Source organism: Papio anubis, chromosome 9, assembly GCF_008728515.1.
Source record: "Papio anubis isolate 15944 chromosome 9, Panubis1.0, whole genome shotgun sequence".
Taxonomy (NCBI): Eukaryota; Metazoa; Chordata; class Mammalia; order Primates; family Cercopithecidae; genus Papio; species Papio anubis.
Window position 1 is genome coordinate 42998058 of NC_044984.1, and position 17783 is coordinate 43015840.

At 36.8% G+C, this 17783-nt stretch overlaps 1 long non-coding RNA gene across 1 annotated transcript in view; it reads right to left on the reverse strand.

Annotated features, from left to right (window-relative positions):
* Positions 1-213: 213 nt before the first annotated feature.
* The window catches only part of LOC116268866, a 116803-nt gene continuing 99233 nt past the window's right edge, over positions 214-17783 (reverse strand). The window contains exon 3 of the long non-coding RNA XR_004176062.1: positions 214-1788. This is a non-coding gene — a long non-coding RNA (uncharacterized LOC116268866). The remainder of the gene's footprint in view (positions 1789-17783) is intronic.

Genomic DNA, 17783 nt, shown 5'->3' on the forward strand with positions numbered 1-17783 from the left:
TGAGATGGAGTCTCACTCTGTGGCCCAGGCTGGAGTGCAGTGGCGCGATCTCGGCTCACTGCAAGCTCTGCCTCCCGGGTTCATGCCGTTCTCTTGCATCAGCCTCCCGAGTACCTGGGACTATAGGTGCCTGCCACCACGCCCGGATAATTTTTTGTATTTTCAGTAGAGATGGGGTTTCACCGTGTTAGCCAGGATGGTCTTGATCTCCTAACCTTGTGATCCACCCGCCGTGGCTCCCAGAGTGCTGGGATTACAGATGTGAGCCACTGCACCTGGCCTCCATCTTGCTTCTAACCTCCAACCTGTGCTCCTTCATTTCTGGGCATAGGCCAGACTAACTTTGGGAAGAACTTAGTTTATAGTTTCAACTTTGAAACAAAGCTGATAACAGCCCTTTCCTAAAACAAACCCTCATCTCGCTTTGTAGGACTAACAAAGTAGCCACAAGTTTAGAAATTATGGTTTAGGAGTTATGCAGGTAGAGGCCACAGATTCCAAACCTCCCCATTTACAACAGGGATAGCATCACTATTGTAAAAGCTAAGATTGGTGCTCAGAATATTTTTCAGACCCTGAACTTGATGGATCAGCTGCCACCACGCAGATGGATAAGGTCCTTTATCTGGTATTTATTGTGGGCCCCCCCCAGGAACTGACTCAGCACAAAGAAGACAGCTTCAACTCCCTATGATTTCATCTGCAATGGGACCAATCATCACTCCCCACTCTCTGGCCTCCTATGCACCAAATTATCCTTAAAAAACCCCAGTCTCTTAATTTTCAGTCTCTCCAGTCTCTGAATTTCCAGAAAGAGTTTAATTCATGCAGAGGCAGCTGAACTGATTTGAGTATGAATTAAACTCTTTCTCTACTGCAATTCCTCTGTCTTGATGAATCGGCTTTATCTGGGCAGGGGGCACAATGAATCCGTTGGGCAGTTAAAATAAAACTGAAAATAGGTAAAAACTGGATGTGGCAAAATGTAGATCTACACATTTTGACCTTGGAAAATAGAACTCCATAAAAATAATGCCCCCAAAAGAAAACTCATAGTAGTAGAAGCTGTTATAGCAAAATTTGATTTGAACAAAAGACTGTTAAAACAGAACTGTGTTGATAAGTTACACATAAATGAATTCATCTGGATCAAAATAATTTTAGCAATTTTAATCATGACATTTTATTCATGTTTATTTATGACAACATAAATAGTATTTTTATTCACATGACAAAATTGGAAATGTTTGAAGTGTGCTATGTAGAAAACTGATCAAGGAATTAATTTGGGTTAATGAAATTAATTGTTGAAAGTAATTTCTCATCAACAACTTTTGGTGCTGGTATAATTGTTACAGGCCAGGTTCTGGTCTGTTCTACCTTCAAGCAGTAAATCAATCACTATGATTCAGGTTTTGCAAAAGAGAAAAGATTTATTCGAAAGGGCACCCAGCGAGGAGGAGGTGGGAGAACAGCTCTCAAATCTGCCTCCCCAAAGATAAAGCTTAAGGGTATTTATGGGTTAGGGAAGTGAGGTGGTCTAAGGCTGGGGAAAGGTGGTTGCTAGTGGGGAAAAATGAAGTAACAGTTTCATTCTGCAACAGCCTAGCTGGAGTTCGTGGCATTCCACAGCACTTATGTACAGAAAATGGCAGCATTAGCATGGACTGAGGATGGAGTTTTTGACCCTCCAATATCAAAAGGCCGTCTCTCCAGCACTTGCGCAGACTCAGTTCAAAGGTCAGTGGTCTCAACCAGTTTGAACTGGACGGAAGCGGGTCCAGGTTTCTGAAAAACAACGGAAGCAACTGTTACCATGGTGACCTGTGAATGTTACCTATAAAGTAGCAGGTGAAGGTTATGTTTCAGCATTCAGTGGCATGCCCTTCAGCAATTGCAGATTTCAACTTCAAGGGGAGAGGAAAATATAACAAGAAGCAAGCGACCAAAAGCAAACAGGATAGGCAGACCTGACCAAACTGACCCCTCAGTTTTATAATTCTAATTTTAATGTTTGTATTCATTAACACAGAATCACAGTGCTCCCAGGACCAAAGTGAGGGTAAAAAAAAACTACAAAATAGTAATAGCAGGACAAAAACATCTACTGTTGCTCCAGCACAGAGTAAGCTTTTGATTAATGATTTTTGAGAAAGTAAATGAATATTTAAACAGCGTGATGTTTGTTAATCACTTTCTAACTATAAGCCCAGTAACTAAAATCTGCCTGAAATTCACACTTATCAAATTTGCAATATTTAATGCAAGATTAGATTGATTGTTTTAATCCTGTGAAAGTTTTGCATTACTTTGGGTACTTTCCCCTTTCTATTAGTTTTCTTTTGAGCATTTCAAGGAGTTTTAAACTCCAATGTACCTATGGATCCTTCTGCCTTAATTTCAAGCAAACAAGCATATTATATACTATTAATCAGGAAACGAGAGTGTTCAGTATAAGTCAATCATACAGAGAAAAAGAGACAACTTTTTCTTCAAAATTAGAGAAATCACTATAATAACATTTAATATTTCTCCATCATTTCATTGATCCTTCTGTTTTCTGAGAAGGAAAAAAGTTTGAGGACAAGGGAAGAGAACTGAGAAACATAAATCCATCTCTTTCCTTTTCTTGGTTTTATAGAAGCAACTAGATGCTTGCTTCACACCACAATACTAAGTACAAGTAGTATAAAAATTTGAATATATAAAAAACTCACTAAAAAAACTGGAAGGAAATATAATTAAATGCTGATTTAAAATTTTGAATGAAGGAGAACTTCTGAGGCAAATGGGATAAGTTATGAGCCCTCTGTCCCACCCCAATGTTTTATTAAGCCTGCAGTGTTTCCTTTGAAAGATGTTGTATGTAATAATCTGGATTCTGGAAAAATTCAGATCTTGCCACAGTAAGCCTATTCTTATCAACAACAAATTGGAATTTAGTGGTGTTCCTCCTGTTTGGACAAGCTGCAAGTTATTCCCAGTTTCAAGACTCCCTATTGTCTTGTATCAGGCCCACATCAGCCCATTGTATTATCTCTCTGACCACTGTAGGAGTTTGAGCTTGCGGACTTTGTCTACATTATAGAAGAAGTCATGAAAAGAAAGATGACATATCTGACTAACCTCAAGTGGAAAACTTTGGTATATAAAAATAAGCCACTTCACTTATTTTTAACAAGTAAAAGAAAAATGAGCAAATACAAGAGTCAACCGTATATTAAATTTATATCAAGAGTTCATCAAAAACACCAATATCTTAAGGGACAAAGGATAAGAACTGAATTGATAGAAGAGAAAACATCATCCAAAAGCATTCAAACTCATTAGTAATCAAGCAGTAGTTTTAAAACAATTATATATAATTTCTGATCCATTAAATTAAAAAATTAAATTATAACATCAGTGCTAATACTCTATTGTTGGCTGGAAAGTAGTTTGGCAATATGTACCAAAAGCTTTCAAAATGTTTATTCCCTTTAATGTGGAGTCCCTATACTAATACAGATCCCAGAGTCCAAGGGCCTGGATTCAAATCCCTACTCCTCCATTCATCGACTGTGTAAACAGGGGTAATGTAAACTAGCACGTCTAGATCTCCTCATCTCTAAAATGAGAATAATCATAATAGTACTTACATTATTGGATTATTATGATGATTAAATAAATAATAGGACTTTTTGGAACAGTGCCTAGCAAAGAGTGGTGCAATATAAGTTTGCTAAATGAATAGATTTATCTGTTTTAAAAATTTACTTGAAGAAGCTACCAGATGAGAAAAGGATTTATGCACAAAATTGCATATTATAGTATTATCTATAATAGCAAAAAACTAAGAGCTATAATAATGATTAGCTATTTCATAGAAAATGAAATTAATGAAATGTGATGCAGTCATTAAAATTATGTTTATGAACTTTGTGTAATAATGCTGAAATCATAATTTTAAGTGAAATAAAAAGCAAAATATATACCAGTATATTTGGTATATTCATGATTACAATAATTGAAAAGAAATTCCCTTTGCTTTGGAAGGAAGATTAGATAAAGGATTGGAAGGAAGTCAGCCAAAATGTGAAGATAGTGGAGGTATAAATGATTTATTTTTTAATGTTCTTCTCTCTTTTCTATTTGCTTTTAAATTCAGCATTCTTTGGTTTTGTATACTTTTTAATTCACGTTTTTAAGGTAGAAAGTGATATTACATGTAAGGACTTGGAAGGCTTAAACTCATGGTATAATTAACCAAAATACATCAAATTTAATAATTCTTAGATATACAAACTTTGGAAGTCATATTCTGAGATGATTTCTTTAAATATTAAAATTAAGAGAAATAAAGACAGGCTCTTAAGCAGATGCAAAAGTACCTATGTAACAAACCTGCATGTTCTGCACATGTATCCCAGAACTTAAAGTAAAATCTAAAAAAATAATAACTAAGATCATGCCAGTGGTTTTTAAACATACTTTATGTATTTAATTGAAAATCACATCTCCTTTACCTTCTTTCAGCATATATTGTACTTAACACTCTGAACATTAGCCCTCATAATGAGGAAATGAATAATAAAAAAAAGCAAAAATAGAAAACTCTAAAATAACTGAAATAATCTAATCACATATAAGATGTAATGAATTTAATAAGTGTGATTTTATATTTATACACAAATTATATACATATTGAAAAATTAATCACTTAGGCTTACAAGAGGATTCATTTTAGGATACTTTGCTCCCTTTAGGCCTTGATGGAATTAATATCTAAATAGTTTTTGAGATTGTTATGGAAATTAAAAGGATACTGGTATCAAATATCTGACTAGGTCTAGCCTACATTTCTTCTGGTCTTATTTATGTTGTCCCAGCCTCACCAAAGATTGATATTTATGTTTAACTTTTTGTTTACCATGTGATGGACAAATTTGGCAAGTTTGTCAATTTATAATAGTATTTTCTATTGTATCATCTAGATATTTTTTTGAGGTAAATATGATTTCTTTCCCTTTTCTCCATCAATTCTAGATTTTTCCCTTTTGTAGTTCCTTCCACTGCAGATTCTCCGTATCTCTGCCACTGAGGAGCCCTGAACTACATTTCACATTTAATGATGATCTGACTGACACTCTGAGGGCTTTTGCTTGGCATGACACATTTTTACTACTATAGACAAGACAAAAGCACATGCTCTGTTCACAAGGAAACTTCTCCAGCATCCACATGAGTGGGAGACAGCAGATAAGCTTATGGATCTCATAGCCACTTATTCTTTCCACCCAAATACTTCATAGTTGTTTATCATCTCCCCTCCAGAGTCCCAATCCAAATTACAAATAAATTAAAAATAAAACAAACCCCAAGATTCCTTTTCCTGACAATAGCCACCCCTAGAAGGTGCTCTAAATAATTTGAAAAAACAAAAAAAACCCACTCTGTCACCAAAAAGAAAAAAACACCCTAAAACGTATAGAGAAAACGTAGTTGAAAGGTGACCAGTTAATCCACACATAGATTAGGACTTGTATATTAAAAATGTGGTTATTTATACAAGATGGGTTTGTAGGAAATTGTACAGAAGGACTTTATCATTGATGATGGCAAGACTGAGCATTAGATTGGATCTTTTCAATAGTCTTAGCAGGACTATAGTTAATGTGAACTACAGTGCTGTTGATGTTGTCTTGAAAAATTTTACTGATGGTAAAAATAAGAAACAAAGATAAGGGGATAAGATACTGTAATCATATGGGAAATCCTGAAAAGCATTAAAGAGTTACCTGATCAACAACACAAATAGTATTAGGAAGTGAAATTGTTATAAGCATACCTTGTTTTTTGTGCTTTGCTTTATTGCACATCACGGATATTGTGTTTTTTACAAATTAAAGGTTTGTGGCAACCCTGCATTAAGCAAGTCTATTGGCACCATTTTCCAACAGCATGTGCTCACTTTGTGTCTCTGTGTCACATTTTGGTAGGTCTCACAATATTTCAAACTTCTACTGCTATTATTGTTATCTGTTATGGTGATCAGCCTTCAGTATTTTTGATGTTACTCTTGTAATTGTTTTGGGGCACCATGGACCACAACCATCTAAGAAGACAAACTTAATCAATAAATGTATTTGTTCTGACTGCTTCACTAACTGGCTGCTCACCGTCTCTACCTCTCCTTGGCTTCCTTAGTCCCTGTGATATGGCAATACTGAAGTTAGACCAATTAATAACCTTACAATGGCCTGTAAGTGTTCCAATGAAAGGAAGAGTCACACATCTCTTATTTTAAGTCAGTAATTAGAAAAGATTAAGCTTAGTGAGGAAGGCGTGTTGAAAGCTGAGAAAGTCTGAAAGCTAGGCTTCCTGCACCGGTTAGCCAAGTGGTGAATGCAAAGAAAAGTTCTTGAAGGAAATTAAAAGTGCTACTCCAGTGGACACATGATAAAAAGGTGAAACAGCCTTATTGCTAATAGGGAGAATGTTTTAATGGCCTGAAAAGAAGAACAAACATAAAAGTGTAGGGGAAAGCAGCAAGTGTTGTTGGAGAAGTTGCAAGTTATCCAGAAGATCTAGCTAAGATCAATGATGAAGGTGGCTATGTTAAACAAAAGATTTTCAATATAGACAAAACATCCTTATATTGGAAGAAGAAGCCATCTAAGACCTTCATAGCTATACAGACGAAGTCAGTGCATTGTTTTAAATCTTCAAAGGACAGGCTGACTCTTTCACAAGGGCTAATGCAGCTGGTAACTTTTAGTTGAAGCCAATTCTGAAAATCGTAGGGCCATTAAGAATTACACTAAATCTGCTCTATCTGTGCTCTCTGTAAATGGAACTACAAAGCCTAAGTGACAGCACATCTGTTATAGCCTGGTTTACGGAATACTTTAAGTCCACTGTTGAGACCTACTGCTCAGAAAAAAAAGATTCCTTTCAAAATATTACTACCCATTGATGATGCACCTGGTCATCCAAGAGCTCTGAGGGAGATGTACAAGGAGATGAATGTTGTTTTCATGCTGCTAACACAATATCCATGCTGCTGCCCCTGGATCAAGGAGTCCTTTAGACTTTCAAGTCTTATTATTTAAGAAATGTATTTCAGGAGCTTCCAGACAACTGAACACACAGAGGTCCTTCAAGGGTACTACCCCAAGAAAAGGTATGGAAGCTTCACGCCTCTTCCCACATACCTTGCCCTATTCATCTCTTCATTTGGTGCTCATTGATATTGTTTGTAATATCCTTGATAGTAAGCTGGTAAAGTAAATTCACACCTAACAGCATAGCAAGTTCCAGAAGGATGGCTTCTGAAGACTACAAAGAAGCCTTAAACTTGAAATCACTCCATGGACTCTCTGCTTCTCTTTCTCTTGGGGTGTTTATCTGATGCTGCCACAACCAGTAGAAAGAGTGGAGGAAGAAGAGAATCACCACATACCATACTTAGAGTTCCTGCAGAAAGGACACAGCGAATTTCATGTTTGAGACTCAGTCTCTTTGTCCAATGGATGCATAGGCAAAGCATCGCACAGCTGCTCCATAGAAATGATAATAAGCCCTGTCTTTTCACATGCAATTCCAGGAATGACAGGAAACAAACCAATTCCACCCCAAGATAGAAACAAAGAACAGCACCGTCTCAAATGATGCTGCATGATAAGTGGCCACAGAGAGCATCACTGTAATCAATCAGAAAAGCAGGTGAGCTATTAGCTTAGCCGGGAATGTCCTACCTAATGTAGAATCAGTGGTGATGGTTAACAGACCCTGGCTATGGTGACAAGCCTGGGACCTGATAGAGGAAATCTAAATGAAAAACAGCCAAGAGGAACAACAAGCTAGAAAAAGATGTTCCAGGCTGGGTGCGGTGGCTCACGCCTATAATCCCAACACTTTGGGAGGCCAAGGCAGGCAGATTGCTTGAGATCAGGAGTTCAAAACCAGCCTGGGCAATGTGGTGAAACCCTGTCTCTAGAAAAAATACAAAAATTAGCTGGGCATGGTGGCATCCTAGTTGCTTGGGAAGCTGAGGTGGGAGGATGGCTTGAGCCCAGGAGGTGGAGGTTGCAGTATGCCAAGATTGCACCCCACTGCACTCCTGCTTGGGCAACAGAATCAGACCCTAACCAAAAACCAAAAACAAAAACAAAAACAAAAAGAAAAGAAACAGGTTCTAGCTAACAGGAGGTGCACATATTTCACCTGAATATGTAGTTGGGGTGGGATTGGAGCATTCATTTCTAAATATGTAAATTTTACCGCTTCCTCCATATAGATATTGTTAAGTTCAATTGTAGCCATCCACATTAGTTTTGTCAAATTTTCAGCAATTTCTTAAAAATAAGATTTCAAAATGATAACAGATATTAAGGGAATTCAGGGTATTTGATTTATCTACCCCGTTTTACTAAAACATTTCAGTTAAATCATCTGTTCTTCAACTTCAGTCTCATAGCAATTAAAAAGTATCTTAAAAATTGCCCACTCCCCAAAAGAAATACATTTCATAAGGCTATAGCTGGCATAGGTAGTGATTCCTTGGATCAATATGGGCAAAGAAAATTGAAAGCCATTTGCCATTCTAGATGCCGTTAAGAACATTTGCAAATCATGGGAGGAGGTCAAAATAACATTAATGGGAATTTGGAAGAAATTGAGTCCAATCCTCATGGATAAATTTGAGGAGCTCAAGACTTCAGTGGAAGAAGTAACTGCAGATGTGGCACAAACAGCAAGAGAATCAGAATTAGAAGTAGAGCCTGAATATATGACTGAATTGCTGCAATCTTATGATCAAACTTGGATGGATGAGGAGTTGCTTCTTATGGATGAGCAAACAGGTTTTTTTGAGATAGAATCCACACCTGGTGAAGATGGTGTGAACATTGTTGAAATGACAACAAGTGATTTCAAATATTACATAAACTTAGTTGATAAAGTAGAGCAGGGTTTCGGAGGACTGACTTCAATTTTGAAAGAAGTTCTACTGTGGGTAAATTGCTATCAAATAGCATCATATGCTACAGAGAAATCTTTTGTGAATCAAAGAGTCAATTGATGCAGAAAACTTTGTTGTCTTCTTTGAGAGACAGGGGTCTCTCTATGTTGCCCAGGCCAGAGTGCAGTGACTTTCACCTATGCTATCATAGACACTACAGCCTCAAACTCCTGGGCTTGTGTGATCCTCCTGCCTCAGCCTCCTGAGCAGATGGGACTCTACAGGCATGCATCACCATGCCCAACTACTTTGTTGCCACAGCCACACTAACCTTTGCGAACCACCACCTTGATTAGTCAGTAGCCATCAACATTGAGTCAAGACTTTCCATCAGCGAAAAGATTACTACTTGCTGAAGGCTCAGATGATCATTAGCACTTTTTAGCAATAAAATATTGTAAACAAGGTATTTGCATTAATTTTTAATAATAATACCATTGCACACTTAAAATACTATAATATAATGTAAGTATAACTTTTATATGTACTTGGAAACAAAAAATGTGTGTGACTCTCTATTGAGATATTGGCTTTAGTGCAATAAGGTATGCCTATACTTTTTTGAGACTTAACATCTACATTTGAAATCCATATATATGTGGCAGATGTGTAGAAAAAGCTCAAGGTTTGGAATTAGATAAACCAGTACTGTCTCGGCTTTACCAGTTACTACTAGCACTTTGGGATAACCTCTTTCATCTGCCAATTTGTGTAAAGATGAACTGATAATGGAAATAATACACTTAATGTGACTGACAAGCCGTAATTGCTTGGTTCGTATTCATTACCTTCTCCTTTACCCCCTTTCTCCTTTCTTTTCTTCTTTACACCACACATGTTGGAAAAGATCTTTTAAGGTCTTGACCAATATTCTACTTCATGAAAAATTACTGGGTAGAAACTATGATTTTAAAGAGATCACTTTTCCAGATCAGGAAATTCTTTTATGTAGCAGATTAAGTTCTTGTCCCTTCTCCCACTCCTCATCCTACTTCCTTTTAATTCTATTTATTCTTTATATCTTATAGAAAATAGGAACAACTAGACCTTCATGTTATTTATCTTATTTTGTCGTATATCCACAAACCTCTTTGAGACACCTCAGCCATCTTTTCTGAAAGGAGCAGGAAAGGAAAATGCACAAACAGGAAAAGTATTCATGCAGGCAAATGGATTGAGAGAAAGGTACAGATGGGAAAGGAGAAAAAGACAAATACAAAATTTTAAAAATGAAAAAGGAAAAGAATTCTTAGGGAACTATAGTATCTTTATGGAGGGGTCTGGCTTTTCTCACTTTCTCTTTTGGAGTCAAATAAAAAATACAAATTTAAAAAAGAAAGACAGAAAGAAGGAAAACAAAGAAACCATGAGGCAGATAAAAAGAAAAAATAAAACAGGTGAGCAGAAAACAGAAGAAGTGTAAAAGAGAAATAAGGTGAGAAAGTTAGAAATAAGAGGAGATCAAGGCTAGGTTGTGAAAAACATAATAATTGTGACAATCTTTCCCATTTCTGTGACTCTCCAAGGTTTATATCCTCCCATATGCGCCTCATGACAACCTGTGAAGGAGTTGGTGCTCTAAAAAGGTGCTACTAATGTGTCTTCATGATAGGGAAATGGCACCTCAGGCAACTTGTCAAGTAACTAAAGGGGGACAGAGGCAAGACTCTAATTATGGCTTTTTAGTATCAAAACCTCTGTGGATCAAGGCTATTTAAGAATAAATTATTAAAACTAAAAGAAATTACCTGGCTCCTAGAACAGTGCCCTTTTTACTATTCCTGTTGAAAGAAGATGAAATGGTGGCGGGGGTGGGGTGTGTCTAGAGAGATGAGAGACATGGGAAAAGCAGACAGAGAGCTATAACAAGAGACAGAACACAAAACAAAACAAAACAAAAAACCAGAAAGGCAAAAGCCAAATAGGAAACAGATTGAGAGGCCCACATGAGCTTAATGGCACATGTCCTTGGATCATGAGGAATCAGTTTCCCAATCCAGGAGTCGGGAATCCTCTCACCTCAGCCAGGTGGCTCTGAGAACACTTGGTCTTTTCAGGCTCTTTCTACCCTGTACATAGGTCAAAACCAGACTGGCCGTCTCAGTCACACCCAAGCCATCTACCCTCAGCCAGAGACAGGAGGGGAAGTGGTGGGACAGATCCTGATGGAAACCCAGAGGGGAGATAGAGAGGCAGAAGCAACTAACCAGAGAGAGTTGGGACAGCAGAGAGGGAGAAATAGAGCAAGTGAGGAGGTCAACAGTGTCAAGATCTGTGACATCTCCCCCACGGTCACAGTGTTCAGAGTCCTGGTGTGATCTGAACACAGGTGGCTGCTGAGGGAGCCAGGGAGCGTTCATCACATGGGTTGCTCACAGATGCAGGATCAGCTTTCACTGCAGCAGCGAGCACATTCACTGACCTTGTTCACAAGCTTTTGCACAGGCTGGTGACGACATTGGTTGTGCTGACGTCAGACTCAGGGTGAAGGTGCAGTGAGTTCTGCTGCTCATTTATAGTGGTGTGAGTGCCTGCACACACACAACACACACACACACAGCAAGACATCCAATGTGATCTTACCAGCAGGGAGGTAGAAGATGCCTTTCATTGTTCACTGATAGGAAAGTGACTAGAACAGATGAACAATCCTTTCTGGATGTCCACCTTAGTATGACCAGATCTCAGGGGTGCAAGCAGATTAGACCAACCCTAGGATCCTCAGGGAGACTTGTCCATCGGCAAAGGACCTTGGAATTTCTGAGATAGTTTCAGATTTCCCAGGCAGAATCTTTTCCCAACCCAAGATTGCTGTTTGAAAGAACCGTGATTCAGGTTATTTCCATGTTTCCTGCCCCCATATGCTAGACAAAAAATTCCCATCTGCAGAATTAGAACCTGCCTAGAACTGATCACCCTGATCCCCAACTCAAGGCATTTAGGGAGATGTAGTCTAACATGGGACTCCAGAAATTGCAAAGGATAGTAAATTTACTAATTCATTACCATGTAGTGCTTCTCTCTCTCTGGACATGAAAAAGTAGCAGAGGAACTTGGGAGGCTGTGTTGTCTGAATAATCCATACCAACTCTTTCATCTTCCCATTAGGTTGCTCCAGACAAACTTTTCTAGCTGTTTGGAACTACCAAAAGTCTTTGAAAAAATTATTGATTAAATCCTCTTTGTACCAGTTTCCTTACATATCTCTTTTAATCTTCATACCAAGATTCAAAAAGATCAAGTAACTTGCCTAGTATCATACAGCTGAGTAAGAGGAGACATAGCAAGGCTTTGCACCCAGGTTGGCCATGGGTCATAATCTTTCAACTACATCTGGCTAATTTTCCCTTTCTTCCTTGTTCAGAGGTTGCCAGGAAAGATGCATTCACAACTTATTTTAGTATCTTCTAGGTAGCATTATTTTTCTGAATGCTACTTGGATTATCTGCATCAGGATCCAACAATGACCCTTGTTGAAAAGGTAGATTCTCTGGTCCAGCTTCAGAACTCATGAATCAGAATCTCAGAGAATGTACCAGGCAGAATGTATCAGCAAATTCCCAAAACAGAAACCAAGCAGGTCACATCTGCTGATCACAATGCAATACAATTAAAACACAAAAATAAAAGAATTAAAAATAAAAAACAGATGGATATGTTTATGGCATCAATTGTGGTTGGTTTTGTGGGTGTATACTTATCTCCAAAATTCATCAAGTTGTATATATTAAATATGTACAGCTTTTTGTATGTCAGTCATAACTCAATAAAGTGGTTTAAAGTAAACAATAACAAAAATGAAATTAATATTTTGCCCCAAAAAGGTAATAAAAATAAAGTTTTCAAATATTCAGAAATGAATGACCAATGACAGCACTGCATATCAAAACCGGCGGGATGCAGACCCAGTACTTACATGAAAGCTTAATAAAATCTACACTGAATACAAATTTTTCTGAGAAAAAGTAAATGATCTACATGAACTCAAGGATAATTTGAAAGTTTATATAGCCCGTTAATCACAGCAGAAATTGAAAAGGTAGTAAAATATTCCTAAAACAGATACCAGGCACAGATGGTTTTAGGAGGAAGTTCTAGAAAAGCTTTAAGACATAGGAATTCACATATTAATACACTGTTACAACACCATAATAAGATGAAAAGTTATCTTATATGAGGCTACTATAATACAGTACAAGAACTGCACAAGAAATCTATTTTAAAAACCATATGAACATAGATGCAAAAATACATCATGATTTAGTAGATTTAATTCCATGAATTTAAAGATAATTAAACAGTAGTAAATATTTCAGTGTAATTCATGGCACACACAAATATATACACATATGCCATTAGTATGTATATATACACACATATATATACAGAATAACTAGCATAGCTGATAAATGCCAATACATCGTAAAATTCAATAGGCATGTGTGATAAAAGCTTTCAGCAGATCAGAAATAGAAAAAACAGTCCTTAACTTGATAAAGAATACCTACTAGAAAAAATAATAATAAAACCATACTCTGGAAACAGAACAAATTTCATTAAAATTAGAAATAAGACAAGCAAGGCAAGCATGTCCATTATAACTGTTAATATTCAATATTGTATTTGAGATCCTAAGCAACACAATAAGACAAGAAGAAAGAAATATGAGATAAATGAATTAGGAAGCATGAAAACTATTTGCCCTGCTAAAGCCTAGAAAATCAATTAAAAATGCCAAAACAGGAGAATTCAGTAGGATAGTCAGATAAAAGATTTATATAACAATATCAAGAACTGTAATATGCAACAGAAATAAAGCAATTAGAATATAATAAAAAGGATCCCATTGCAAAGGAGGAACTTTAATTATAAAATATCTAAGAATAATCTTAATGTAAAATATGTAAGACCCACAGGAAATAACCTATATATTTCACTGAAGGTCATAAAGGGCACGCATAAATAGAGCACTATACCATATCCTCTTGAAATTATAATAATGAATGCAATAAACACAATTAAAATATCACCAGATTTTTTCTAGAACTTGGTAATCCAATTTCAAAATGGATTGGGAAAAGCATACATGCAAGGATAAACAAGACTTTTTTTTTTTTTTTTTTTAAAAGATCAGTTAGAAAGCATTTACCCTCCCTGGTACTAAAACACATAAAGCTGTAACAATAAAAACAGTGTAGCACTGGCAAAGAGGTAGAACAATGAAACAGAATAGAGTGTACAGAAACAGATCTATGTATATATAGGAATTTGGCATATGAGAATGTAGTGTTTCAAATCAATGGAGAAATAAATGATTAATTCAACAAATGATATCAAGGCAATTGGCTATTCAATTAGGAACAATTTCTACCATTTGCATTGTAGGTAGCATTTCTACCATTTGCAAGGCAAACTCCAAGTGAATTAAAGAACCAAACATAAAATAGATTCTTAAAGTATTAGAGAAAATATATTTAACCCTGATGTCAGAAAGATCTTCTTAATTAAGGTACAAAATGCAAACACCATAAGGTTTAAGACAATATATTAAGTCAAATGAAATGTCTTCTGTACCACAAAAGACATCATAATCAAAATACTAAACAAGATGTAGGCTGGGAAAGTATTTGCAACATATGTAACTCATGTAAGATTGATACAATGAATATCAGTCAGTAAGAAGAAACAACTTAATATAAATAAGCAACAGAAATTAAATAGAATATTCAATAAAAATGAAATATGTATAGAAAGCAAACATACCAAAAGATCCCCAACCCGCAAGTAATCAGGGAAACGCAAACTAAAACGAGAAACTATTTTCATCCATCAGATGTGAAAATATTATCAAGATTGATAATAAGGCCAGGTGCGGTGGCTCACACCTGTAATTCCAGCACTTTTTGGGGCCGAGGCAGGAGGATCACTTGAGGTCAGGAGTTTGAGACCAACCTGGCCAACATGATGAAACCTCATCTCTACTAAAAATACAAAACAGTAGCCAGGCATGTTTGCAGACACCTGCGAACACCTGTAGTCCCAGCTACTTGGGAGGCTGAGGCAGGAGAATCGCTTGAACCCGGGAGGCGGAGGTTGTAGTGAGCTGAGATCGTGCCACTGTACTCCAGCCTGGGCGACAGAGGGAGACTCTGTCTTGAAAAAAGAAAAAAGATTGATAATAGCAATGGTAGGCAAAAGTCTACGTTGTTGGTAGGAGAGTAAATTAAAACAGCCTTTTTGGAGGGCAATTTGTCAATATCTACTAAAATTAAAGAAAGAACATGCCCTTCAACCCAGAATTTTACTTTGACTATTTGCCCTAAAGAAATTCCTACACAAGTGTGTAAGAAAGTATTCACAAACATTTTTACTCAGCACTGTTTCTGAAGGCAAAACCTTGGAAACCACAGAAATCACCATTAATTGTTGAATGAATTACCTGTTTATACTAAAGAATGTTCTATTAATTGCATGAAAAAGAATGGCAGAGAAGATTCTCTTAAGTCAGACTGCTAAGTGAAAAAGCATGTTGCAGAATAATACATATCAAATCATATCACGTGTATAAAAGAGAGCCCATGAATAATACAAAGCCATCTCTGTCTACTTTGTATGTGTATTTAAACACATGCAAAAGACCTGGAAGAACACACACCAGTGTTTTGTTAACAGTGGCTGGGTCTGGGAAAAGACTGAGATTGAGCAGATGTTCAAGAGAAATGCTTGCTTCACCTGAGTTGAATTCTTCACAATAATGAATCTCTTGAAAATTGGAAAAGGTCAATGAGAGATCAACCCTCACTGCTCAACACACTCTTGTAGCCCACCCCAAGTCTTTTCTCTTTAGTGCCTTTCCATGCATCCTGTCTCCCTGATCATTTGTCATTTAGTTGTTCTTTACCTGTCCTCGCCACACATTTTCCTCATCCCTAGGAAATTTTGGAACGATGACAGGCCCCAAGATTATGGCTAGAGCATGGCTAGGGATAAAAGTAACTGAAATAAAATTTTAAAAGTCCAATACTCATTTTGTAAAATAAGAATTAAAAAGGAAAAATCTGTCATCATATTTTGATAAAATATTAAATATTTAATATTTCTTCCAGCCCTTTCTTCTGTAGTCCCTCCTTCCATCTTCTTTACTAAAATGGAGATCTCTTTCACAGAAGTGTTACCCATGATGCCAGGTGCAGGTGAAAGAAATTGGCATTGAAAGGAGGAGCAAAAAATGTACTGCTTTTTAGTGCATAAGATCATGAAAATATTGCACTGTTGGGGGAAAAGGTTGGTGTTCAGAGCTGGACTGTGTTGTCACCAAGAGAAGCACCAAGAAAGGGCGTGGATAACTTACAGTCTGCTCATTATAGTCATCTTAGCAAAGTATATTTTTCAAATAATTTTGCATAATCTTTCAATACGCTTATTCTTGTCATATTTTTTCATTTCTCTCACCCACATCATCTTAACATTGAACCCTTATATTCCTCCAAATAACCTATATGTTATCTTTGAATTGAAATGAACTATTAGGGAGCTGCATATTAACAGCTGTGTTCCAGCTCTGCCTCTTTTTTTCTACAATAAGCATTTATTTATTCTTAATTTTTAAAAAAATTTTATCCATCTCCTCTAGGATTTCTAGTTTATCCTCTTTACCATAGGTTTTTGGGGAACCAGGTGGTATTTGGTTACATGAGTAAGTTCTTTAGTGGTGATTTGTGAGATTTTGGTGCACCTATCACATGAGCAATATACACTGAACCCAGTGTGTAGTCTTTTGTCCCTCATCGCCTTCCCACCCTTTCCCCATGAGTCCCCAAAGTCCATTGTATCATTCTTATGCCTTTGCATCTTCATAGCTTAACTCCCACTTATGAGTGAGAATATATGATGTTTGGTTTTCCATTACTGAGTTACTTCACTTAGAATAATAGTCTCCAGTTCCATCCAGGCTGCTGCCAATGCCATTAATTCATTCCTTTTTATGGTGAGTAGTATTACCCTCTCTCTATATATAACACAGTTTCTTTATCCACTCATTGGTTGATGGGTATTTGGGTTGGTTCCACATTTTTGCAACTGCAAATTGTGTTGCTACAAACATGTGTATGCAAGTATCTTTTACGTATAATGACTTCCTTTCCTCTAGCTAGATACCCAGTAGTGGGACTGCTGGATCAAATGGTACTTATACTTTTAGTTCTTTAAGGAATCTCTGTTTTCCACAGCGGTTTTACTAGTTTACTTTCCCAACGCTGTTTTCCATAGTGGTTGTACTAGTTTACATTCCCACCAGAAGTAGCCTATGTCCTGAATGGTATTACCTAGGTTTTCTTCTAGGGCTTTTATGGTTTTAGGTCTAACATTTAAATCTCTAATCCATCTTGAATTAATTTTCATATAAGGAGTAAAGAAAGGATCCAGTTTCAGCTTTCTACTTATGGCTAGCCAATTTTCCCAGCACCGTTTATTAAATAGGGAATCCTTTCCCCATATCTTGTTTTTGTCAGGTTTGTCAAAGATCAGATGGCTGTAGATGTGTGGTATTATTTCTGAGGGCTCTGTTCTGTTCCACTGGTCTATCTCTCTGTTTTGGTAACAGTACCATGCTGTTTGGTTGCTGTAGCCTTGTAGTATAGTTTGAAGTCAGGTAGTGTGATGCCTCCAGCTTTGTTCTTTCGATTTAGGATTGTCTTGGCAATGCGGGCTCTTTTTTGGTTCAATATGAACTTTAAGGCAGTTTTTTCCAATTCTGTGAAGAAAGTCATTGGTAGCTTAATGG